Raw genomic sequence first — 9,752 nt, forward strand, 5'->3', positions numbered from 1 at the left:
GCTAATTTTAACACAGGAATAACATTGGAATAGATGATGCTTCAGTTAATGATTGCTGTGTAACAAACTACCCCCAAACAGTGGCTTAAAACAATTCTGAGCACTCGCTCTGCTGAGCAGCCATTGTCAAAGTGACACGCTCACATGGCTGGCAAGCCAGGCAGTGGGTGCTGGCTGCCTGCTGGAAGCTCCGCTAGGGCTGAGGACTGAATGCGTTGATTCCTCTCCACAAGCACCTCCCCTTGCTACCTGCCTCCACAGCATGGTGTCTGGTTCCAAGAGTGGGAGCTTTTCATGCCTTGGAAGTCACCACAGTGACTTCTGTCAGACTCTGTTTAATCAAAGCGGCCACAGACGCCCACCCAGGTTCAAAGGGACTCTACCTCTTGGTGGGGAAGTGGAAATGTTCGGGAAGGACAATTGGGATGGGAAATATTATTCCAACCATTTTTGGAAAGTGAAATCTGCAACAGATGATAGCTTCGTGAGCTGATTATATATATCTCAAGCCCAAAGCAGTCCTATGCTTAATGGTGGAACTCCAGAAACATTTTCATTAGTTAAGAGCAATATAATATCCCAGCGATCACCAGTATTATTTACCACTCCCCTGCATTGGCCAATGCAATCGAAAGGGAAATACAAGGCAGCCTCCCCACAGCTCTTGCTACTGGGGACCCCCCCCCAGTAGGAGATCCTAACTGCTTGGCTTGCTGAAAGCCTGCCACCTCTTTGACGTGCCAAACAGCAGCACCTGGAGCTCAGCCACTTTCATATGAGACAGGGACAGACAATTTAAGCACCTCTCCTCTCAAGGAGTGATTGTCTTGGGGCACCCCTCCTTTGGCTTTGCAGAAGCATCCCCCATGTGCTCCCCTCATATGTTACCCACCCTGTGCTCCTTGTTGCCTGAGGTGGGAGTTGGTGGTGTTGGTCAGGCCAGGTCTGATCAATTGCACCTCTCAGCAGGCCCCAAAGCAAGGTGGCTGTCCCCAAACACAGATTTTTTTTTTAAGAGACAGGGCCTCGCTGTATTGCCCAGGCTGGAGTGCAGTAGCATGATCATAGCTCACTGCAGCCTCCAACTCCTGCCTCAGGCACACGCCACCATGCCTGGCTAATACTTTTTACTTTTAATTTTAGAGAAGGGGTTCTCACTGTTGCCCAGGCTGGTCTTGAACGCTTGGCCTGAAGCGATTCTCCTGCCTCAGCCTCCCAAAGTGCAGGGATTAAAGGCGTGAGCCACCGCGCCCCGCCTTCCAGCAGCTTTTGACCTCAAAATGTGAGCTACTCAGAGAACTGAGACCATTCATTGTCACCCAGTGTCTAGACTTTTACTATTTGACTCTTGCATTAACATGACTTTACTATCCCAGGACATTCTAGTCCAGGAAAAGGAAGTTGCAAATAACTTTATTGTTTATTTCAGGAACTTCCTGAAGATCCATTCCTCCAAATATTAGACGATTCAACTAGCCCCTATCAGGTTAACAGCCTCCTACTCAACAACAGATTGCTCAGCTGGGCTCTGTCAGATGACCATTTATTCTTCAAGGTCACCTTCAAAGCCCCACCTTGCTGTAGCCAGTTTTGCTCAATCCCAGTTAGATCCCCTCACTGAAAGACCTGTCTTAAGCCAGTCCCTAAACATCTTTATTAAAAACATCCCTTCCTTAACCTCATCCTTGTAATGCTGTCAAGGTTGTGGTCTCCCTTACTGCTGGCAGCAATGATCTTGGCTTAGCTGGACCAACAGGTGATCGCGATGGTCTTATAGGGGAGCAGGAGTTGGCCATGGCCTTCTGTTCTTTTGTTCTCTGCTGGGGAGCTTAGTTGTGACATCTGAAACCAACATCATTTCCTAGCCCTGTGTTAAACAATACTGGGAGCGAACATGCCTTCCTGTCGCAGTGCTAAACAATTCAAGGACCAGGTATACTTTCCCCTTCCTATGTCAAACAATACTGGGAACTAGCGAAAGTAATAGCTTCCCAGGTCAAAAAATCCTTGCTCCTGAAAGATGACACTGACCCAACACTTAAGAGAGCGTGCTGCGCTGAGCCCCGCCCCTAGGCTGTGTCCACCAATCCAAAGCCATTGTGTCATAAACGTGCCCTGACCGCAGCTTCCCACCTTGAATTCCCCCTGGGCCGTCTAAGGCTCTGGGCATTTCCTCTCCCAGTTTCCTCACCGGCAACAGGACTCTGTCGAGCTCGTGCTCTTCCTCACTGCAGCGAGTCCAGTAAACGTGGCGTTGCCTGAACAACAGGTTTTTCTGGTGGTGATTTTGGGGAGTCTACAGCCAACAGCTGCAATTGGGCAAAGGCGGTGGGGGGGGTCCCCTCTAGCATCTCCAGTGGCTCTGGGGGCTGCAGATAGGTAGAAATATAGGTTGCGTTGGACTCTGAAATTAATTAGCAAAAGGTACAGAACAGTGTCCAAAGCCACACCGCCACCCGGGCAGGGACAGATGCAGCCCCATAACCTCCACCTCAGCCAGGCAGGGCCTCCCAGGGCTGGGAAAAGCTCATCTCTTGTCACACTCCAGGCTTGCTTGGCTCTCCACCTTGCGAATGCCTCTGTCACCTTATAAAAGGCGGGACCAATTTTGGGAGGGGAGGTGTTATCTTCTCCTGGCTAATCTCTGTTTTCTTTGCACTGCAGTCAGTGATGTGGTCTGTCGAATTTCCACTCCTTGCAATTGGTTGACCTTTGTGGCCCACAGCACGATATTTTTCTGAGTGTTTCATATATCTTTGAAAAGAATGTGTCCCTCTGTTGCGCATAGTTCTCTGTGTATATCTATCAGAAAATAATTAAATATTAAAAAGATACACTCATACTAGAAGAAAACATGAATGGATTTTAAAAATGATCTTGAAGTGGGGAAAGCATTTTTAAGCCTGACATGCAAGGCAGAAGCTGTACAAGATTACTCAACTTTTGCATGGAAAGTACCATGAACAAAGTCAGACATATCACAAACCAGGATAGAATATTTGCAACACATATGAGTCACAGTCTTGGCTATGGAAAGAACTCTCCCCAGCAATAAGAGAAAGACCCACAACCCAGTGGAAATCTGATAACGTAGCTACATATGTGGCTACATAGCTCAAAAGGCCAATGCAGGATTGTCCAACCTCATTCATAATGAAAGAAATGCAAATAAAAAAATAGATTTGCTTTTTTGACCTATTAGATTTGCTAAGGTGAAACTTTTGCCAATACCCAGTGTTTTGGAGGCCACGTTGGCTACAACTGTATCACCTAGCAGTCCTGCTCCCAGGGATCTCGCCTAAAGATATACTTGCCTAAGTGGGAAAATAGACATGCAAGGATGCAGAATGGTTTGTGATGGCAAAAACACAGACACAGAAACTGGAAACAACCGAACTGACCCTCCGTGGAGGACGGGCGAAATAAGTTATTCTGTGCTGACTGTTCCCCGTCCTGATTTGCATTAAGCGAGACTGGCAAGGTGCAGAATCCCCAGAGAAGTGGGAGTGAAATCCGCGACTGGCGGCTAGAGCTACTCTTAGGCAGGCGACTTGATGGGAAAGTGAGAAGGGGTTTTTCTTTGTACACTTCTGTATTGTTTGGATTTTTTTTTTTTAATGAGCAGGTGTTTTTAAAAGGAAAGCTTGGGGTTTTTTGTTTTTGTTTTTTTTAATAGGCTCTAAAAATGTTCTGGATAGAAAAACAAAAGGCAACATGGTGGCGAGGTTTCTGAGTCTCCTGAGACCAGACTGGCTTCGCTCTCGCCTTGCTCAGTGGTTGCCTTAGAAACAGGCTACGCCAGGAGAGTCGGTTGTCTCCGGTAGCCATTACACCAGTGACTCAGCAGAAAACCGAACTCAAGAGGGAGGTCTCCATTCACGGTTTTCGCCTGCCGACTTTCATTCTCCCCTAGAAAAATAATAGCAAGGGTGTATTTCTGATGTTGCTTTTGCAATCTGGTGAGCTCATAAAACATGAAGGTGGTAGAAAGAAGTCGACCCGCTCTTCTAGTTTCTCACTAGGTGAGCACTGTTACTCTGCTCCCCTGTCCCTTGGAGATCACTGGGTCCCCTTCCCTCTGCCAGCCTGTCCTTTGCTCTACTTAATACGCAGCCTCCACTTATGGCAGCTTCCTTCTAGACCCTCCCGCTGACAGGGTAAAACCAGCTTCCTTTCACAAAGTGCTTGCTCAAGGTTGCTACAGCAACTGGTGTCCTATAGACCACAAGCATGGCTCTTGGAGATTTTTAGAAAAAAAGAAACCAAACATCACCAACGGTGGAACTGAGTATAGTTCATAAATTCAACCGAGAGAAAAGCTAAGGGAATGTGTTTGATTTGACTTCATTCTGGCTCACCTGGGGCCAGATCTGTCTTGAATGAAGATAAACCAAGGGCAACGTTTAACATTGGAAGCCGGAAGGATAAAAACAAGTTAGTTTTGTGAAGTGCCCCTTATGTCATGTTCATGTCCACAGAACTGCAAGATGACTGCAGAGGCTGGAACACGGTGCACTGCATGCGTGCTGTGGGAGAGGAGGCTGGAGAGAGAAGCACGGTGGGACTCCCATGTAGGAGAGGGGCAATGGTGGGCTGGCCAGGGCAGGGGCGCTGGAGATGTGGGCAGGGAAATGCAGGAAATACAAAATTTGGAAGAAGACAAGATGCCTTGGTTATTTGGTGTTGAGGTGGGGTGTGTGTGAGGGCATGGGAGAGAGTTAAGAATAACTTCTGGAGACTTGATTCTAACCATGATAAGAGTAGTTCATATCAAACTAACTCACTGGAAACAGCTATAGAAGTTGGACAAAATATATATTTTTAAAAAACTGAAGGCACTGCACAACAACCAACACAGGCATGACTTGAAGTGCTTGTTCCCCCAAAGACAAGCAGAAAATATGGAAGCAATATTTACATAAATATTAGCTGAGAATTTTTCAAAACTGACAAAAAGACATCAAACCACAGATTCAAGAAGGTTTACAACCATTAGGCAGGATACATACAAAGAAAACCACACCTAGGCACATCACAGTCAAACTGTTGAAAATCAAAGGCAAATAATTACTAAAAGCAGCCAGAGGAAAAAAAGACATTATCTACAATGATGCAATAATGAGACTGATGGCTGACTTTTCAACAGAAATAATGGAAGGCGATGGAATGATATCTTTATGTGTAGTGAAAGAGAAAAAACTGCCAATCTAGAATTCTATATCCAGCAAAATACCCTTTAAAAATGAAGGCAAAATAAATACATTAGTAGACAATGGTTGAGGTTGATACAATGACAGCCTTCCTATACTATAAGAAATATTACAGGTAGAACAAAATTTTAAGAATTAAAAAAAATTTAAGAAAAGAATGAAAAAAAGTATTACAGTAGTTCTTCATGCTGAAGGAAACTGATCCTACATGTGCAAAGATGTTCTCAATATCATTATTCATTAGGGAAGTGCAAATCAAAACTACGATAACACTTCATCCCTACTACAATGGCTATAATCAAAAGGATGTGCAAAACAAGTGTTGGCAAGGACATAGACAAATTGGAACCCTCATGTACCACTGGTGGGAATGTAAAATGGTGCGGTGTTTTTGGAAGCAGTTTGACAGATACTCAAAATGTTACACATAAGTTACCATATGATCCAGCAATTCCTTTCCTAGAGAAATGAAAACACATCCATACAAAAACTTAGACACCAATGTTCATAGCAGCACTATTCATAGTAGCCCCCAAATGGAAACAATCCAGATGTCCATCAACTGAAGAATGAATGAGCAAAATGTGGTCTGTCCATGCAATGGAATATTACTCAGCTATGAAAGGAATGAAGTGCTGACACATGCTGCAACATGGATGAACCTTGAAATCATTATATTAAGTGAAAGAAGTCAAACATGAAAGATCCCATTTGTATGATCCCATTTATATGAAATGTCTGGAGCAGGTAAATCTATAGAGACTGAAATAGATTAGTGATCGCCTGGGTGAGAAGTCGGGGGATGGGGAGCGACAGTTAAAAGGTACGGTGTTTCAGACATCGCGGCACTGGTATAAAGGTACAGACGTAGAGCAATGGAACAGAATGGAGAACCCATGAATAGAACCATAGAGTTATGATCACCTGATTTTTGACAAAATAGACAACAACATAGACTGGGGAAAGACACCCTATTCAATACGTGGTGCTGGGAAAGCTGGAGAGCCACACACAGAAGAATGAAACAGGACCCCCATCTCTCACCATACACAAAAATTAAGATGGATTAAAGACTTAAATGTAAGACCTGAAACCATAACAAGTCTAGAAGAAAATATAGGAAAAACTCTTCTAGACATTGGCCTAGACAAAGAATTTATGAGTAAGACACCAAAAGCAAATACAGCAACAACAAAAATAAATAAACAGGACTTAATTAAACTAAAAAATTTCTGCACGGCAAAAGAAATAATCAACAGAGTAAATAGCCTACAGAATGGGAGAAAATATTCTCAAACTATACATCTGACAAAGGGCTAATATCCAGAATCTACAAAGAATTCAACCAAATAAAACCCAAATAACCCCATCAAAAAGTGGTTAAAAGACATGAACAGATTTTTCTCAAAAGAAGAGAGACAAAAAAAAAAAAAAAAAAAAAAAAAAAGATAGACAAATGGCCAACAAACATATGAAAAAATGCTCAACATCACTAATCATCAGAGAAATGCAAATTAAAACCATAGTGAGATACCACCTTACCTCTGTCAGAATTGCCATTATGACAAAGTCAAAAAACAATAGATGTTAGCGCCGAACCAGTGAAAAGGGGACGCTTACACACTGTTGGTGGGAGTGTAAACTAGTACAACAGCTATGAAAAGCAGTATGGAGATTCCTCAAAGAACTAAAAGTATACCTACCATTCAATCCAGCAATCCCACTACTCGGTATCTACTGAAAGGGAAAAAAGTCATTATATCAAAAAGATGCCTGCACTTGAATATTTATTGCAGCACAATTCACAACTACAAAGATGTGGAACCAACCTAAGTGCCTTTTAACTGATGAATGGAGAAAGAAAATGTGGTATGTACACACCATGGAGTACTATTCAGCCATCAAAAGGAATGAAATAATGTCTTTTGCAGCAACTTGGATGGAAGTGGAGACCATCATCCTATGTGAAGTATCTCAGGAATGGAAAAACAAACACCACATGTTCTCACTATTAAGTGAAAGCTAAATGATGGGTACACATGGTCATAAAGTGGTGTAAAGCACATCGAAAACTAAGAAGGGGGAGGGTGGGAAGGGGCAAGGGATAAAAATCTATTGGGTACAATGTGCACTGTTCTGGTGACGGGTACACTGAAAGTCCTGACTTCAGCACGATACAACTCATCTAGGCAACAAAAAATACTTGTACCCCCTAAATGTTTTGGAAAAAAAAAAGATGCTGTGTTTCTTTTGGAATGATGAAAATGCACAAAAATAGAGTACAGTGATGTTACACTACTCTGCAAATATATTAAAAATCATTGAATTATACACTTTAAACAGGTGTACCTTACAGTATGTGAGTTATATCTCTTTTTTTTTTTTTTTTTGAGATAGAGTCTCGCTTTGTTGCCCGGGCTAGAGTGAGTGCCGTGGCGTCAGCCTAGCTCACAGCAACCTCAGACTCCTGGGCTCAAGCGATCCTTCTGCCTCAGCCTCCCGAATAGCTGGGACTACAGGTATGCGTCACCATGCCCGGCTAATTTTTTCTATATATGTATTTTTAGTTGTCCAGATCATTTCTTTCTATTTTTTTTAGTAGAGACAGGGTCTCACTCTTGCTCAGGCTGGTTTCGAACTCCTGAGCTCAAACAATCCGCCCGCCTCGGCCTCCCAGAGTGCTAGGATTACAGGCGTGAGCCACCGCGCCCGGCCTGTGAGTTATATCTTAAGAAAGCTGTTAAAACCCCAGCACGTTCACCCTAGCCCTCTTAATGAACACACGAAGGAGGTGCGCGTTTCCCCTTGTGTTGTAGAGGAGAATATAGCAGCAGTCCCCATTCTTTTTGGCACCGAGGACCGTTTTTATGGAAAACAATTTTTCCACGGACTGGGGAGAGGGGGGCATGGTTTTGGGATGATTCAAGCGCATTCCATTGGTTGTGCACTTTATTTCTATTATTATTACATTATAATATATACTGAAATAATTATACAACTCACCATATTTTAGGGACCCCTGATCTATAGCATACTGTTATTTGAAATGTTACTCAAAACATAGTACCTTCTACGTTGTGGGATCCATAGAGGGTTTTGGATGACGTTTGTAGGAGTCAAGATCAGAAAACAGCTGAGAATGGGTGTTTATGCATATCCTTTAATGCCTCTTACTGGGATGATGCTATCCTCTCATTATTTTCTCGACCCTATTTTCTACTAAGAAATAAAGTAATTTGAGAGTGAGTGTTGATTCAAGATGGAAAAACATCTGCAGGAAGGCATGGAAGGCACTAGAAAGCATACATATGTAGATAAATATAAGTAGAAATGGACTGTTTAGAACAACACCAGTAATGTCTTTTGGGGTTTAAAATATATGAAAACAAGAGGTGCCAAAGGCAGGGGGGCAAAGATGCAGCTGTGCTGCTGTCCGGGACCCTGCGCGACCATGGGCTGTGGGAAGTCAGGGCCACAGACTCAATCCTTCAGGTAAGTGCTGCAGCAATTATAAAAAGCAACACACACACACAAGGCAAAAAAAAAGAGGGGGGGAAGGAACAAAGTACAGATGTGTGTGTGGGGGGATGAGGAGTTGTTGCTGTTGTTGTTTTTTAGAGCGAGGTTCTCACTCTGTCGTCCAGGCTGGAGTGCAGTGGCGCAATCACAGAAGCTCAATGTACCCTTGAACTCCTGGGCTCAAGCAATCTTCCTGCCTCAGCCTCCTGAGCAGCTAGAACTATAGGTGAGCACCACCACGCCTGGTTAATTATTTTTGTAGAGACAAGGTCTCGCTATGTCGCCCAGGCTGGTCTCAAACTCCTGGCCTCAAGGGATTCTCCTGCCTCGGCCTCCCAAAGTGCTGCGATCACAGGCATGAGCCACCGCACCCAGCTGGGAGTTACTGTATAAGGGGTGCGGAGTTTCTGTTGGGGATGATGAAAAGGTTCTGGGGTATAGATATTGAGGATGGTTGCACAACATTGTGAATATATCTCATGCCACTGAGTTGTACACTTATAAGTGGTTAACATGATGAATATTATGCATATTTTATCACAATAAAAAACCACACAACCACATCGGCAAATACATTCAAACATAAACGCGTAAATGCACAAAGATTGCCAGGTTGGACTGGCAAAACAAAATGATACAATATGCTGCTTCAAAGAGAAACTGTATTTTTGAAAAAAAAAACAGCTTTATTGAAGTATAATTGACATACAATCAACTGCACATATTTGAAGCGGACAGTTTGAAAGTCATATCTGCCAAGCCATCACCACAATCAAGAGAATGATGTCCTTCACCCCCAAAACTTTCCTTGTGCCTCCGTCATCCCTGCCTCCAGTCCCAGGTACCCACTGAGCAGCTTTCTGTCCCTAGCGTTTGTAGCAATGGAGTCACACAGTACGTGTGGCTTCTTTCACTCAGCATAGTTATTCTGAGCTCAGCAGTTCGTCTGTCTTTGCTGCCCGGTATCCACTATATGAATATTCCGTTTGTTTATCCACTCACCTGGCAGTCATCTGGGCTGTT

Source organism: Propithecus coquereli, unplaced genomic scaffold (genome assembly GCF_000956105.1).
Source record: "Propithecus coquereli isolate 6110/MARCELLA unplaced genomic scaffold, Pcoq_1.0 Scaffold748, whole genome shotgun sequence".
NCBI classification, from domain to species: domain Eukaryota; kingdom Metazoa; phylum Chordata; class Mammalia; order Primates; family Indriidae; genus Propithecus; species Propithecus coquereli.